The 18,050-nt window shown below is 47.3% G+C and overlaps 1 protein-coding gene across 1 annotated transcript in view; it reads right to left on the bottom strand.

The window, feature by feature from the left end:
* The window catches only part of LOC147737120 (uncharacterized), a 115,033-nt gene extending 97,513 nt beyond the window's left edge, over positions 1–17,520 (bottom strand). Inside the window, exon 1 of the mRNA XM_086964664.1 lies at positions 17,478–17,520. The gene's annotated coding sequence lies outside the window, so the exon portion shown is untranslated. The remainder of the gene's footprint in view (positions 1–17,477) is intronic.
* Positions 17,521–18,050: the final 530 nt, after the last annotated feature.

Raw genomic sequence — 18,050 nt, 5'->3', positions numbered from 1 at the left:
TGACAGGCCAATAGACACAGTTTGATTGGTCTCTCATGGGTGGCATAATACATGCTGCAGCCCAAGGGATACCCCTGGTGTACCTATGCCCTGGGTACCTCAGTACTAAAAGAACACAGTAGGCTGTGACATGGTTGCTGCCTACTCCTCTTGGACCTCTCAGCTGCCTTTCACACTGCTGACCATAATACTAACACAAAGACTCCACAAAGCCGACATAGATGTGGAAAATTAGGAAAAGTGGTGTACATAAGCAGTGTTCATTTGCCCTTTTCCACCCCCCCCCCTGTAAGCACCATGACTACCGTGAAATATCGACCACATCACTCCGCCAGTAAAAGCCCGTACCCTTATGTACATGACAGCCATTTTTAGGCACCTTGGCCTTTTGCTCGCTCATTGGAATCCCCGGCTTCCCTCCTGCGCGTATCTTAAACCCCCTCTCACATGCATAGACCATGAAACCCTCCCCCTCTGCGCGACCCTGCTATGAAAAGCAACCCTCCTGCTTGACCCACGCAAAGCCCCCCCATTTCCTCCCGAAGAAGCATCCCTCGCCTCAGCTGACATAACCCCCCCCCAGCTGTATCTGACTGCCCCCCCCCCCGTTCTCTCATGTACGGGTCATAAGACTTCTCTCCCTGTGCGACTCTGTCCCCGTGCGCACCCTGGTTCCCCCCTCCTCCCTCACATGGACAAGTCATAAACCTTCCTCTTCTGCAAGACCCTGTCCTTGGGAGTCACGGCCGCGCCTGAACAACACCTCCTTTCCTTTTATGAATAACCCCTCTGTCAGTAAACCCTCCCTCCGCGATGGACTGTCCACACATGTCTGAGGCCATCGCCTAAGCCGGAAAATACTGTTTATTGCCCCTTATTGTATGGAGTCACTCCTCTTCAAAGAACCCACTATTGATCCTGGCTTCCCCACCCCTGGGGATACGATCAGGCGCACACATCCTGATAATCAGCAGAACACTCAGCTGCGTGATTGCCCCTTCTCTTATCGACAGTTCAAGGGTCTCTATTGTAAACATATGTGGGGTAGGATTGACACGAGGATTATGGGGATGTCTTTCCCTTGTTTCACAATGTCGTGATTGTAATGCCAAGTGTTTTGTAAGATATAAAAGACGATGTCCCAGCTCACTTGTTAGAGCACCTCCCGAAAGACACTGTGTTTCGTGTCCGAAATGACAGGCTCTCCTCATGAGTAATAAACTCTGTTCTTGATTCCTGCTTCCAGCGCCCGTCTCTTTATTTGGTAATTATTCAGAATGGGAACTAAGAGGCGTCTTGCGCCAGCAGCCCGGGCATCGATACTAATATGGGCTCACCTTTTACAATTGGCGTCCCAACGCGGGGTCCATCAGTGACATAAGGTCCAGTAAGAGAGATCCAGACGATGAGGTGAATATCTAAATGATCGGAGTATACCTGCCTTGAGAGGGCCCTCGTCCGGCTGCCGATTGAATGAACTTCACCGATTCTGAACGGACCTCTCTCGAGTGACCTATTGTCCTGACTGGAATCCCACAGGAATGCTGCATGGAGTAAGAGAACAATCGGGCGCTGGAGGAGGAAGACGAAGAACTGTCCGCATGGTCCGGTCCGGGTAAGATTAATTAGGGCGTTTTGCGCCTGATTGGTAGGATGGTTTTATCCATCTGATTGATTGATTGATTGTATTGGAATCGGTATTTGAATACTGATATTGTTGTTATTGGTTCATTTAGCTTTGGATACTACTTGAAATATTGGTTCTCTTCTTGAGAACGAGACATTCTCTGTTTGCAAACAGCGGCGAATAGGAACGTTCGTCTCTCTTTGCAGATAGAGAAGGGTAGGTAATGCAGACTTTTGTCCCCGTTGTAATCCGTCATGCCTACCTTTCTCCCCACTGATTGTTTGATATCGATTAATAATCGATTGTTGCTCTTTGAGATCTTCCCTGTCCACAAACAGAGACGAATAGAAATATTCTGTCTTCCTTTGCAGATAGCGAAGGGCAGGTAATGCAGACGTTTGTCCCCGTTGTAATCCGTCATGCCTGTTTTTCTCCCCACTGATTGATTGATTGACTGGACATTGTTGTCCAAGGAATTGTTTGTTTGAGGTATTTTCTGTTTGCAAACAACGTGGAATAGAAATATTCTGTCTAGTCTTTGCAAATAGTAAAGGGTAGGTTATGCCCCTTTATGATTCGTCAGTCCTACCCACTCCCCACTGATTGACTATTATTTGGGGGGTAGCTCACCTGGTCCGTCCAGGAGGCTACCCTAATGGAGGACACATGCCCCCACTTGTTGGCCATTTATTGGAAGTGACCCATCTGGTCCGTCCAGGAGGCTACCCTAGTAAATGGAGGTACATCATTTGGTCCGTCCAGGATGATGCCCTAACGAAGGGGTATGTGTTCCCCTCTGATTGATAATCTAGTTCCACCCCGGACCATTTATTGGAGGTAACTCATCTGGTCCGTCCATGAGTACCCCTAATGAAAAGGACATATAAAACATGAAGTGATCACCGTACCCCGTTAACAGAAACTTTAGCTCGAAACACGCTAAGGAAAAGAAGGAAAAATAAAAAGAAATCGGGCTAAGTCAGTAACCCCCTGATGAGCTTTAGACTTCACTAAAAATAAGAAACCTTAGAAGCAGTTCGTAATAAGAAATATAAAATGGCGAAAAACTTGACAACAAGGCAGCCACGAGGTAGCAAGGTTCCGCTGCCTACTCCTGCTCCAAACATGTCTGCCTCATTGCCCACCACGCCCAAATAACGGTCACATGAAATAGGAACGAACCAATAGGTACCTACCCCCATTCCGGAGGCTCCCGAAGTGCAACAGGTCCGCGGTTACGCCCATCCGGAAGGCGAGGCCTCGATGCGTGCAGGGCTCGGCTGGCCGCAGTCGGAAGGGGAGGCTGTGGGGCGGACGGCCCGCAAATCACAATGATCTCTCCTTTCTTCCCTCTTCTGCTGCCCTGCAGGCCACGGGGGGGGGTGTCTTGCCTCAGCCACCGACCCCCCCCCCCCTCTCTCACCTGATCCGGCTCTCGTCGAAGGCCGAAGCCAAGGCGAGGACGGCGGCGCTTCTTTGCGCAATAATGGCTGCAACTGCACTCGGCGCCTGACAGTTGCAGGTAGTCCCGCCACATGGCCACGCCTGACAGTTGCAGGTAGTCCCGCCACATGGCCACGCCTGACAGTTGCAGGTAGTCCCGCCACATGGCCACGCCTGACAGTTGCAGGTAGTCCCGCCACATGGCAGCACCTGAGAGTTGCAGGTAGTCCCGCCACATGTCAGAAGGGGGGGATGTCTTGCATCAGCCACCGACCCCCCCCCCATCTTCATTGCCTGGCACGGCCGTACCGAAGCGCTGGAGCCGGAAAACGGCGCGGGGTCGTTGGAAGGGGGAGGAGGCGCGAACGAGCCTCCCCCACCTCCCTCCAGGTGGAGGCTTCCAGCGACACCCCAACGCTCCTGCTTAAAGAGGGTCCATATGAAAAAGCGGTCCTTTGCCCGGGGCGGGCACACGTCCTGTACCTTCTCTCCTCAACTTTGAAGATTCTATGAGAGCCGGGGGGCCCCGACCCCTCCACATGGACGCCCCCGTCCCCCTCGCCGGGAACAGCGACATCGGCGTACTCCTGCCGGCGCCAGCCTCAGTTTGGAAATGACTAAAATTCAGCAAGGATACAGATTTGTTCAGTTCCGGTGGAAACATCAGAATGACCCGGTAGAAAAGAACATTGCCGCCCTCCCCACTTTTTGACTGATGGTTTAGCTGCTAGTCTGTTACCCCATTGCGATAAACTTTTTGAACTGACCAAAGAGGTTCCGGTCCAACCACGAGTCATTGGAGACATTCTGACTATGATGGGACCTGCTTGACCTCGCCCAAAAATGGCGCCGATACGAAAATGAAACTTTCAAACCCCTTGTTCACCTTGATCGCTCAAACCTCGATGCTCCGAGATGTGTATGCAGTTTTGGACAATGAAAGTAGATAAGATGGATATTGATTATGTGTTTGGAAAAGAAAGAGATATAAGATAGATAACGATTATGTGTTGGGACAATGAACTGATTTAGGGTGGGTACTAATTACGTTTGGAAAAAATGAATTGGTATGAAATAGGAATTGATTGAGCATTTGCACAATGAATTGGTAAATATTAGGCGTCGAGTAATAGTTGGACAATGAGATAAAATTATTGAAAAATTGAACTATTGATATGCACAATACTTGAAGTGTAGGAAAGTTCAATATGATTTTATGACACTGCCGCACTTTTCTGAAATAAATGATCACCGACCTCGTTCCGCTTATGCACAGTTCCAGTCTGCTCCGTGGCCGGCCCACTGGGTTGTAGGCTCGTATTTGTGCACCAACATTGTTAATTAAAGGTATTTCGAAAAAGGAAGTATGAATTGTAGCAGTTGCATTAATGAGTTTTTAATGTGTTACTACTGTCTCTAAATAAGCGAAAAATAAGCAGCTTTATTAAGGTTGAAGGGTGAAAAGGCCCGATATCTAGCAGCTACACTATGTATCACAGACAGCCGGAAAAGTGTTTTTAGACGCATTTTGAGCGATACCACAGAAATACCACCTGACCGCCACCCTTGCACACGACCCATAAGGCCACGACCGTGTGATTCATGTAGATACGAGGACCATCGACAATTATCTATCTGACGCTACTGATCCCTCTGGGCTTAAACGCCGAGATGGTAGAGAATGCGGCCAGTAGAGATAGGTCGAGTATGTGGTAGGTAAAAACATTTTCGGATTTATGCAAGTTGATGTATTTTGAATGTTGCCCCCACCCCCCTTCCTTCTCCTCCCTTCTGCAGGTCACGTCGGAACGTCGGCTGAAGTATGGAGGAGTGACGATCGAACAAACCGACGGAAAGGGAAGGAGGGGATTTGAGCATAGTGCTTATGCTAGACTTAGAGATGACTGTTCCTCTTTAGAACGTAGCGACTGGGAGGATGGACTGACATAGAAACTTGACGGGTACTGTATGACGGAAATTGACTCGAATTAGCACGTTAGATAATGTAACTATGACGGTTAACTAGATAGGGAAAGGACAAAGGAGAGTCCTGGGGTAAGGGTTCCCAGGCACCACCCGTCTGGGAAGTTAGAAACGTTGTTGATGTTCGAAATATACCACCTCCTTCTCACACTCTTATAGATATAACCAAGCTGTCTGACTGTTCTCCTGATCAATACCCTCTGTTGCCTCAACCTGGAGATCTTCCCACCAAAAGAAGAAAATCAAAGGTGGTTTAAAGGTCCAACCGTGGGCAATAGCCCGACCAGGTTAATTTCTGACCGGCTGACCGAGGTGTAAGTATTGACAATCGAGAACGCTCGTAGCAAGCAAGAGGAAAAAGGAGGAAAAGGTAAAAAGAACTCAGCCCATAGATAAATAGGATATTAAAGATACGCAGCATGCACAAGGAGATGTTTTTTTTTCTTTTTGGCCAATAACTGTCCTGTGTTTTGTCGTAAATATCATTATATGTAATACATGTACTGTCCTCCCTCGTCTGAATTTGTGCGTACGTACTGTAGGGGTTTGTGTCCTCCCTCTGTTTGCGTCTCTTTGTTACCTGACCCCTGTTGTTCTGTGTTATAAGCACACTAAATGACCTATTTTTGTACACGTCTCTCTCTCCCTCTTTCTCTCTCTGTCCCCTTCTATCTATTTCTTTCTATCTCTATCTCTGTCTCTACATGTCATACGTGTACCGAATGGCTCGTTTGGGATGCAGACGACTCTAACTCCCTACAAGAGTCCCCCGGTTCCGTCTTCCTTTTTATGGTAAAAATTGTGCCCCGCTGGCACCGGTCTGATTGGATACTTATTGAACACGAAGGTGTTCAGCGAAATTGACAGAAAGTAAAATGATTGTAATTTGCCATGCTACTACCTCTCCTTTCTGCAAAATGAATGAACTCGAATTGGCTAAGAAAGAAAGGACAGGTAAGACGACTACGGTCCCCAAATCTGGCCTTATATAGGGGAACTACATGTCAATGGCACCTTATTTTTCAGTTCGTTAGAGACAAGCGCCAACGCCTAGATTGACCCCCAACGCCCAGATTGCCCCACTGCCCTTTTTTCACCCAAGCGCGAATGCTCGTAGCATCCCCACCCCACTTGATCGACCCCATCTGCTGTCCCCGATATATACATAGTGACCATGAGTAACTGTCGCCCCTCGAGAAAACCTTGTTTTTACCCTGACTCCCGACGATAGCGCCCCCGCCCTGTTTGAGAGGGTTGGCCAGCCTTGAAGGGAAATGTTAGACTGAATAAAGGCCCAGGTTTGAAAGACAAGTCTGCGCTGGAGATTCCGGAAGGTTGAATCTGATGAAATGCGCAGTTGGTAGGAGTCTGATTTCTATCTATTTTTGTGTCGTGAATAGACTATGAATAAGCTTGGCATGAGCTCAGTAGGAATGCCGACATATGCACTGCTTGGTAATAAACTTCTGACTGTGACCAATGAGCGTATCTCCCAAGTGCGTAGGAGTGAGGGAGGAATTCACATGCATAAATGTCTTCTTCTGCCAGTTCTCTAAAGCTTGTTTTGTACCTATTCAAAGATATATGACCACCGGAGGAGAAGGGTCGGACGTGACGTACAGCCTGGCTGCAGATCTTGAGACACATGTGACCTCGACCAAAGGTGGAGCTGCAGAGCAACAAGATACGGGACGAGACAGCAATTTCAGACGTGGAAAATGAAACCTGACGGGCTGCTCTGAGGCCCTCCGTCTGCTAACCCACGTGTGCCTGAAGTCTCCGTCCCCCTTTTTGGGCCCGATTGGTGGGCCTGCTTGCTTGTTATCCTTTGCTCCCTTGGTCCCTTTGGTGTGTCCCAAGAAATCTAACTCCACTCCGCCTTCTCTCTCCCATCGACTACTGAACCATACCCCCTTTTCCACGTGACTTTTTGCCGAAAGGAAGAACAGCATTTGGATGGGAATGGGGTTCCGCCACAGGAATATAGGTGCCGAGCATAAGGCGCCACCAAAAGGATTGGTTAGGGAACAGGACTGTGGTCTAACAGCAGAGGACAGACCGCACCTTGCAGCGCGAAAGGTTAAATCCGAGCTGGACCTATAGCTCCATCGCCGGTGCTCAACAGCGCCAACTAAAGGACACGGACTAGAGCCTACCAGTGATGGCTCACTGCTAAAAAGACACTGTGACGAAGAGATCTTGTGTATTGAGCTGAATACCGCCCTCAACTACTTGGTCAAAATGCTCATTGGTCACATTTTAAAGTCAGAAGCATTTGTGCTATGTAATACGTTTGAATGTTAGGAACTCGACAAATGCAATTTCATATGTACTGCATTCTGCCAATCACATCAACTGTCCATGATTATCTGCCATATGTTAGTATTGACAAATGCTAATTCATCAACGACACATGTTTATATGTACGTTCATTAACTAGGGAGAATAGGAAAAAATGAACTCTGTTATGTAAAAAGCGGCGACTGTGGAAAATTAGGAAAAGTGGTGTACATAAGCAGTGTTCATTTGCCCTTTTCCACCCCCCCCCTGTAAGCACCATGACTACCGTGAAATATCGAACACATCACTCCGCCAGTAAAAGCCCGTACCCTTATGTACATGACAGCCATTTTTAGGCACCTTGGCCTTTTGCTCGCTCATTGGAATCCCCGGCTTCCCTCCTGCGCGTATCTTAAACCCCCTCTCACATGCATAGACCATGAAACCCTCCCCCTCTGCGCGACCCTGCTATGAAAAGCAACCCTCCTGCTTGACCCACGCAAAGCCCCCCCATTTCCTCCCGAAGAAGCATCCCTCGCCTCAGCTGACATAACCCCCCCCCAGCTGTATCTGACTGCCCCCCCCCGTTCTCTCATGTACGGGTCATAAGACTTCTCTCCCTGTGCGACTCTGTCCCCGTGCGCACCCTGGTTCCCCCCTCCTCCCTCACATGGACAAGTCATAAACCTTCCTCTTCTGCAAGACCCTGTCCTTGGGAGTCACGGCCGCGCCTGACCAACACCTCCTTTCCTTTTATGAATAACCCCTCTGTCAGTAAACCCTCCCTCCGCGATGGACTGTCCACACATGTCTGAGGCCATCGCCTAAGCCGGAAAATACTGTTTATTGCCCCTTATTGTATGGAGTCACTCCTCTTCAAAGAACCCACTATTGATCCTGGCTTCCCCACCCCTGGGGATACGATCAGGCGCACACATCCTGATAATCAGCAGAACACTCAGCTGCGTGATTGCCCCTTCTCTTATCGACAGTTCAAGGGTCTCTATTGTAAACATATGTGGGGTAGGATTGACACGAGGATTATGGGGATGTCTTTCCCTTGTTTCACAATGTCGTGATTGTAATGCCAAGTGTTTTGTAAGATATAAAAGACGATGTCTCAGCTCACTTGTTAGAGCACCTCCCGAAAGACACTGTGTTTCGTATCCGAAATGACAGGCTCTCCTCATGAGTAATAAACTCTGTTCTTGATTCCTGCTTCCAGCCCCCGTCTCTTTATTTGGTAATTATTCAGAATGGGAACTAAGAGGCGTCTTGCGCCAGCAGCCCGGGCATCGATACTAATATGGGCTCACCTTTTACATAGAGGGAACTGCTCTAGACTGGATCACGTCCTACCTGCGAACCAGAACTAATGTCATTCATAACCCACCTTTCTCGTCCAAACCATACTCCACAAAAGCAAGGGTCCCTCAAGGCTCTATCATCTCGCCCATGCTTTTGAACATCTACATGATCAATCAATTTCACTTCACATGCTATAATTATGCAGATGACACGCAAATACTCCTTCAACTGGAATGCCACAAAGACATTGGAAACTCACCAATTTTCAGGTGTTTCAGAGCTGTGGATCAATAGATGATTTGGAGCCACCTCAAATTGAATGCTTCCAAAATGGAAATACTCACCTGTGGCGATTGGAAACATTATGACCGCTTGCCGCTTGGCGTGATGAACTGGGATCACCGCTTAAAGTAAGAATCCTCGGTTTGACCATGGACTCCAAGCTATCGATGAATGCCCAAGTGGACAAACTAGCAAGATCAAGCTTTGTTACTATAACAACTCTGCTTCAAATCTCCCCCCATTTGGGATTTCCACACAAGGTCCAAGCTACCATCTCCCTTGTTTTGTCCAAACTCGATTACGCCAATAGCCTCTACCACGGATCACCTTTAACGACCATGAAAAGACTACAACGGATTCAGAACTCGGCTGCCAGACTACTCTTGTATATCAAACCGCTAGACCACATCTCCCCTGCCTTGAAAGCCCTGCATTGGCTCCGCCAACGCTGTTCCGAGGACACGGCAACACTTCCACTAAACGGTCTAGGCAGACCGCAATGTTTACCTTTGTTCCCCTGTCCCGGCTGTCTTTCCTGCTGCACGCCAACACTAAGCGAGGTCCGGGGGACCACAAGCACCAGCATTCCCCCTGTGGCGCCGGTCTGTGACACCATCAGCAAGCGTCAGGAGGTGCTTGAAATTCAGAGTAGGACTCTCGCACTGCGGGACGCACGCGGGCATGCGCCTGGCAAAGCTTGGGCCAAGGGCGGGGCCGTCCGAGGCAGTCAGAGGCCAGAGGAGGCTGGGCTGGGCCTGCTCTCTAACCCCTAACCCATGGGACCCGTATTTAAGGTACTGTGGCTATGTCCTCCAGATTGCTAAAGTTTTGAAATTGTCCTTTCTGTTATTGGCACCCAGTTGGCACAGTGTGTATCACAATTGACTCTGGACTGAGAACACTGAAGAACGTTGTATGTGTATATTCCTCTGCTTACCCTGCTGGTCTTAGATAGTACTTCCTAGCACTGGCTCACTTACTAAGTATTCGTGTAGTTGCGTATAGAGCACCGTAGTGGTGCTTTCAAGAGGAACCTCTTGCGTCCACCTAAAATTTAAACCTAATAACTAACGCAAGAGTCTAATCTTAAACATATTTTAGAATGGGGAGAAGAGCATGCGTTGAGAAGAAACAGGCCCCGGTCTTGTCCAAACCAAATAGTAAACCTACCTCTATTGACAGGATGCTAGAAAAGGCTCTAGGAGCCGTGGCAACCGAAATAGAGCTGACCGAGAGATGACTGTCCCTGACCCCAAATCTAGAAATTGCACTTACTGACCCGAGTATCTTACAAATCTCAGGAGCTTCAATAACTGACCTCTCCAGTGACCAAACTCCAATAATAGAAGTAGTTATCCCTGAGCCACCCAGGGTTATTACTCCAAACCAACCGTACAGAAAAGGCAAACCTAAACCTAAGGCGAAAGCACCTGCAAGAAGGAAGAAACCCCAGGGTGTTACTTCTGATAATGGGAAACTTGGGATGGGGAACCCAGAAGAGAGCATGGAAACCATAAGTGATCAGCCAGTGTGGGTTACAAAGTTGGTGGTGGATCTGCAGATCCAAATGAGGATATAGTACTTTTTAATAATTGGATAAGTGCAAGGGGGGATGCCCATGGTATTGCTGGACCTGAATGTGGGTCGCGAGTGCAGACCACTATAAGCAATGCATTGGTTAATCCTAACCTAAAATCTAATGAACAAGCCCTGCCTCTAAAACCAAATGGTGAGATTCACACATCGGAGGCCATTAGAGATAGCCCTGCAAGGCCCACACCGGTTACCTCTAACCAAGCTAATTGCCCACCCCCATTGTATAAATCCACAGGGCTACAACAATCAAACAGTAGGCAGGCTGAGGGAGGCGCCTCTACAAACATAGAAGCCACCAACCACTTTTTACCCCCTCCAGTTATAAATCTAACACCTGCATCAACTTCGTATGTCCTCATTCTTGCAGGTATCCCTGAACTTAGAAGGGATCAAGCTGAATCTCACCAAGAATTGAAAAACAAATGTGTTCACTGGCTTGTAAACCACAGATATTTTAGTTATGAGGATGTGGAAGAGATCCTAACCACACGCAGGGTGGGATGGAAAGGCAGACGATATAAGGATGTACATGGAAATTGCATAATAATTAATTTTAGAAATACGTCGATAACCCCAAAAATGTTAGCTAGAGAGGATGGGAGAAAAATGGGTGGTATTCAAGTACTCCCTTTGGTTTATTTCTACCCCCCCAACAGGCCCTACCATGACATCAGGCATTCAGAGCGGGGCTGGAGAAATGAACCCAATAACCGTGAGTTGACTCATCAGCACTGGCAAAAGCAACCTATTTTTAACATTCCCACTGTAAATAGATTTAGCTGCTTGGATGGAGTAGACTGACTAAAGGAAAACCCCTCTATAATTAAGGTACAAATTTGTCCACCCCAAACAAAAACCCAGATCCAGGTTAGTGATATAGGACCATGGCAGGCAGGGAGGGCCCAGCCTGTGGGAGCATGAGCGGCTCCCCTGGTTGCCCCCACGAAGGCGGTGACTCGGTCCGGAGGGATAATCCTAAATTTTGTTTACCCGTGTGGTCTAATTTCAAGGATGAAAATGGAAAGATAGAGTCCGTATGGCAAGCACCACTCCCCAAGTTGGGTTTTGCCACCTTTAATATCCCCGCAACATCTGGGGGTAAAGGGAGACCATCAGGAGGCCTTAGCACATGGATGGGAGTTCATCTAGGATGCACGGCCAAGCAGCTCGACACAGGATCGAATGATATACCATGTGTTATACTCCAGTTTCCCTTAAAGATTTCCGTTGTTCTTTCAAATGTATATTCTAGACCTAAGGTCCTGGGAAAGGAGTCAATTACATTGGAAGTACTAACTACGTTCTTAGGTACCATTGCTGAAAATCATATGGTGATCTTAGGAGGGGATTTCAATTGCCAGTTCGAGCCACTAGAGGGAATACTCCTGGACAGCCTATATGACGAGGATAATTTTTGGGCAATCCCGGAGACTAGATGTCTACCAGTTAAAAAATGGTCCCCTCTGGTGATTGAGATGAACTGCCTTGTCTTGAATCACTCCCTAAGAGCTTGCAATGGTAGAACTATGTCTGAAACATACCTTCCATAGTAATGACTGTGGCTCTCTATTAGACAACATCCTAATTGACTCCAAATCCTGGGATAGGTTAATCGATTTTAGGGTGGTTCCACGGCTAGATAGTGACCATCATGCGCTAGTGCTTGAACTAAAGGAGTTTAATCCTGGTAGCGTCTCTAATTCAGATAACCCTATTGATGTCAGATTGACACTTTCCAATTGTAGGCAACAAATGCGATGGACCCATCTCCTCTATAGCTATCAGGTAGCTCCACTGGGCTTTGGCCAAATAGCTAGGTCTCAAGGGAAACAAATAAACGAGCATGGAGAAGGAGGAGGAGAGACATAGAGGGAGGATGGGGAAGAGATGACAGGAGAGATGACAGGAAGTCTGGCTGAAGACCGACTGGGAAGGTGACGTCCAAGGATGAAATCCCCGACCTTTCTCCCCTATAGCTAAACCAGGTAGCTCCATCGGGCATCAGGCAAAATAGCTAGATCTCACATGCCAAGGGAAAATTCACGAGTAAGCAGGGTGGGGTCTAGGGCCAGGACAAGGTGAGGGCAGAGGTCAGTAGCAGGTAAGTGGAGAGGAGTAGAGCGGGGAGGAAAGAAAGAATTGCAGATGTTCGCATAAGGGTAGGCGCAGTCCTGGACGGGAAGAGTACGTCAAAGTTCAGCGGGGGTGGGGAGGGGGAAGAAGTCGAAAAAGACCTTGATGCACCTAAGTTAGCCTCCCGAAAAATCCCAGCAATGACGTTTGTTGACAATACTTTATTAGAATCCAAATCACCTATGGGGAACCAGAGGGTACTCAATAAATTTGAAGTATTCTGTAGTGAAAGAGGATTCAAAATTAATCTACAGAAAACCGAATTTATGGTGTTTAATAGCCCCAAAAGTGCACGAGCAATCTCCTCATTAAATGGTAAACCCCTCGAAAGAGTTTCCTCGTTTGACTATCTCGGCATCACAATCACAGTAACTATGGATTGGGGGCACAAATAAAAAAATCGCCACTAAAATTATCACAATCATTGGGTGGCATTATGAAGGTCTTCTTTAAGTCTAGCCAGAAACCAGTGAGTCCAGCCATTGAAATATATAAGGCCCAAGCCCAGGGAGGGGCGTTATACGGTGCAGAACTCTGGGGCCATACGAGACCCGAGAACTTACGCAGGTAGAGAACACTTCCTGAGACAGCTGTTAAAGCTCCCACGGAGCACACCGCTAATTCCGCTCCGATTAGATCTGGGTCTTATGGCAATCACTGATGTAACCAATTTTAAACTCTTTTTGTACTGGCGTCGCATGTGGGTCACCCCAGAACTTTTATCGTACAGGGAGGAAATAAAAGAAGTAATGATCCTAAGGGGGGCTGCCAAACTCCTGTGGCTCGCGTACATAAAGCGCATGCTGTTCAGTATGGGGCTGGGGGAACTTTGGGCTGATCCCGAGTCTGCCTGCTCCTTATTTCCTAGGAAATCATTAAAGGCCTATTATGAAGAATATAAAATGGCACTGCTTCAGAGTTGTCCCTGAGTAGGTAAGGTAAGCTCAGCCTTTTTAGATATCAAAGATAGGTTTAGCTTTGAGACGGCCTTAGATAATATCAAGCCGGCAGCTGCTAGAAAGCTTTACCTTCAGTTTAGGCATGGGGTTTTGCCTCTTAGTTGTTTCACCCACAAGTGGGGGGGGGTTTAAGTTTTGAGGTGCCCGGCATGCGACTGTCCCGAAGAGTCAGTGTTCCACGTGTTTTTTAGCTGCCCTGGCTACTACAAGGCAAGAAAACGATGGCTGGCGCAGATTTTTAGGAACCTTGGTACTAGACGTTGCTCTGAGGCTTTCAGGATACTGAAAAATGATTGCAGTACCCCAATTGCTTACTCAGTGGCAGGTTTCCTATTCTCCATGTGGTGTACATGCAGGATATTCATAAAAACACCCTAAAAAAGAGCTAGGATGTGTTTTTGGTTGATATGAAGCAATCTTATTATTAAATAGCCGGGAAAAATACCTATTTGTGGTTCTCTCCGTCAGTTTTAAAATTAGGCCTTGTTTTTAATATGATTAGATTATAGTGAGCATGTTCGTTGGCCCCTTAATTATGCTGTAGGTAAACCGTAATTTACTAGTCTACTTCCTCAATTACTGTAATAAAAATCATGTGCAGCAGTAGCCTGCATCATAGGGGGCTCTTAGTGCCAGGACCTCTTATCTGTCGTATGATAAGAATATTGGTCATCTTTTTTTAGAAATCCTTTGTATGTAAATTATTTATTTATTACATCATGCACTTTCCAAGGGTGAATCCTTGTTCCTTGCCTTGAATAACCCTATGTGGTTTTCACTGCTTTTTGTCCTCCTTTTGTGAATTAATAAGAATTGTAGGCATTTTTAACTGAGCGTGGAATTCATTTACTTTTCATGTGCGCCAATAGTGTTCATAATTGATTTCTTCACTTCTTTTTAATTATATGTAATTGATTTTTGATGTATATTTACATGTATTTATATGTATTGTGTTTGTACTTTTGAGGTCATATTGACCGAAATAAAGTTTATTGAACTGAATTCAATTGAATTGGTTACCGGTTGCCAGAAGATCCACAGTCAAGCTGCCTTGTATCACTCACAAAGCGATACATGGAACAGGACAGCTCTTCATCATAAATAAAATCACCAAACACATTTGTTTCCAAGAGTGTCGGCATGGGCAGAGAAAGTGGCAAGGGGTGAAATGTCAGATTTTGGCGCTTGATTAGGATGTACCGTAGTGCGGGGACACACTAGCCTAGTGTAACCAGGCGCTTTATAAACTTAGTTTATTATTATTATTATTATTATTATTCAACAAAGGAACCTCCGCTCTAGAGTTGCACCTTGGCTCAAAATCCCAAGATTCATGAAAAAAAACATGGGTGGCACATCCTTCTCTGCTCAAACAGCCAAAGGATGGAATTCTTTACCCCCCAACCTAAGATCCACCGACAACCACCATATCTTCAGAAAACGACTCCAGAATTGGCTCTTCCCCACATAAGCACCATACGCAAACAGAAATATACAGCATATCGCTCTGTATATTAGCATGTATTTGTACTATAGATATGTACCTAAATATGTGTATTGCTTTGTATAAACATGTTGAATAATTATGTTTAACAAAAAAACACATTTTTAAGTACAACACTTTGAAACCAGAGTTATGATAATGCTTCTTTAATCTACATATATTTACTTCCTTTATGCATCTATATACCTTCCATGTACTTGGATCTATATTACTTTTCTCTAACAAAAGCATATTCAAAGCACTACCCTAATTCTCACCCTAAACCTCTATCAATATCTTTAATCTACATATACTTACTTCCTTTATACATCTATATACTTTCCATGTACTTATGGATCTATATATTTATTACTTTCTTCTAATTCAGCAATATCCAATGCATTACCCTATTTCTCACGCTATACCTCTATCAATATATCCTCTACATACACTCTCTCATTCATCCCAAACCCTATACCACTAATATACCCCTCAAAATAGCCCTTTCTAGACTCTCCCCTACACTACCCCTCCTTGCACCATCTGACACCTCTTTGCTATACCAATCCCCAAAACAAGCCTTTCTAAACTCTTCTCTCTGACTCTTCCGCTCCACATCTCTTTTTACTCATCCCAAGCCTCCTCCTACTGCAATGACCTCTAAAACAAACAAAAAAACCTAAATGATTCACTCTTCTATCCCCGTACTATCCATTTCAATCAAAATAACAGACTAACATGTCCAGTTCTCAAATTTTATATTTCACTATATCACTTCACCATTAATCCTTTATGGGTTCCAGAGTAGTGTGCTACTCGCCGAAAAAACACTTTGACGCCTCGCCAAGGTTAGTAAGTGCTATATAAATGCAATTACATTACCATGCAATACAATATACTAAGGACTTATAAGAGCACACCAGTAACCAATCTGGGATGTACCTAAGCACTTACCATAACCAATGTAGGGGAGAGAGCACAGAGACTGGGGTACTGAATAGCAGGATCCCAGTCAGACTAGTCAGAAACAGCTTAGCACCAAGCAATAAGTGGGGGCAACCACAGAAGCAGATCATACTTTTTTACAGCACGTATTTTACATTTTGGTCCCCCTGTATCCAGTTTATCAAGGCTCACTGTTTAGTGTTAGGTTAAAACATAATGCTAATGGCAGTACTGATTCCGCGACCTCTACGCAGTGCGCAGGAAGGGGCATTTGCTGCCTTTGTCTTGTAAACTGCAGTGCACATAGATTACTATAAGTAGACCAAAAGGCAGTGCTGCGTGCACACATTAAAACACAGTTCAGTGTGACAGATGAATGAGAGAGCAGTAAAACTCAATGTGGTGTGCACTGACCTCTCACTGTAAAGCAAAATGCAGTGCAGCATGCAGATTTCTCATGGTGCAGTAAGATGAAGTGCAGTGCAGATATCCCTCACAGTGCAGTAAGATGCAGTGCACCCCAATTCGACAGATCCCTATCAGTGCAGTAAGATGCAGTGCACCGATCCCTCACAGTGCAGTAAGATGCAGTGCACAGTGCACAGATCCCCTCTTTAACAGACATGATGCCCACAAACATCCCCTGGGCTGGAAGGAAAGCCCCCCAGAGCCTCCCGGATAGTAAAACCCAGCTCAGCCCCAGGAGCTCCCGGATAGAAGAGCCCAGCTCAGCCCCAGGGCCCCCGGATAAAAGAGCCCAGCTCAGCCCCAGGGCCCCCGGATAGTAGAGCCCAGCTCAGCCCCAGGGGCCCCCGGATAGAATGGCCCAGCTCAGCCTCAGGGGCCCCCGGATAGAAGAGCCCAGCTCAGCCTCCTCAGGGCCCCCGGATAGAAGAGCCCAGCTCAGCCCCAGGGCCCCCGGATAGAAGAGCCCAGCTCAGCCTCAGGGGCCCCCGGATAGAAGAGCCCAGCTCAGCCTCAGGGGCTCCCGGATAGAAGAGCCCAGCTCAGCCCCAGGGCCCCCGGATAGAAGGGCCCAGCTCAGCCCCAGGGGCCCCCGGATAGAAGAGCCCAGCTCAGCCCCTGGGGCCCCTGGATAGAAGAGCCCAGCTCAGCCCCAGGGCCCCCGGATAGAAGGGCCCAGCTCAGCCCCAGGGGCCCCCAGATAGAAGGGCCCAGCTCAGCCCCAGGGGCCCCCGGACAGAAGAACCCAGCTCAGCCCCAGGGGCCCCCGGATAGAAGAACCCAGCTCAGCCCCAGGGGCCCCAGATAGAAGAGTCCAGCTCAGCCCCAGGGGCACCCGGATAGAAGGGCCCAGCTCAGCCCCAGGGGCCCCCAGATAGAAGGGCCCAGCTCAGGCCGGCTCCTGCAGAAATTCCCTCCAGGATTATTCAGTCTATTTCTACAAACACAGCAGAAGGTGCTGACAATCTCCTACCTGAGCAGAGACCTGTGCAGACGTGTCCAGGCTCTCTCCTCCCCCTCTCGGTCATTGGGGGGGAGTGTAGGGGGGACAGATCTGGGGTCTGAGTGGGGGGGGTCTGTGAGGGTCTGCAGATGAAGGTAACTGCACACACAGGCAATGGATCCTTCCTCCTCTGGAGCAGGCTGCACATACCAGGAGAGGCCGAAAGTGATGTCACTACTGCTGCTGGTTATGTCTCTACCACCGCTGACCCGGAAGAGGAAACCCTTCTCCCTTTCATCCATGTGCAGCCCAGTGGTTTCATCAGCAGGCGAGGATCGCCCTCTGGTGGCCGCTGACGGAACCGCCGCCTCTAGTCAATTGGAAATGACAGTCTCTATTTCATTAAATGTATGAAAATGTTGAAACTGCCAGAATTAAACTGGACAGCGTTTTTCTAATTTCCCTGTTTCTGTGGGTAATTCTTTATATTTGGTAGGGCTGTGTATATTCGAACAGCATTCTAAATTAAGTTTTGCATTTCTCTGCATTGTTTACCTGCTCACTCCCTCCCGTCAAAGGTTCACTTATAAAATAAAGAAAGAA

The sequence above is a fragment of the Lissotriton vulgaris genome, chromosome 1_1 (assembly GCF_964263255.1).
Source record: "Lissotriton vulgaris chromosome 1_1, aLisVul1.2, whole genome shotgun sequence".
Classification (NCBI taxonomy): Eukaryota; Metazoa; Chordata; class Amphibia; order Caudata; family Salamandridae; genus Lissotriton; species Lissotriton vulgaris.
The sequence above is the reverse complement of the archived record's forward strand: the minus strand, read 5'-3'. Positions and strand labels throughout refer to the sequence as shown.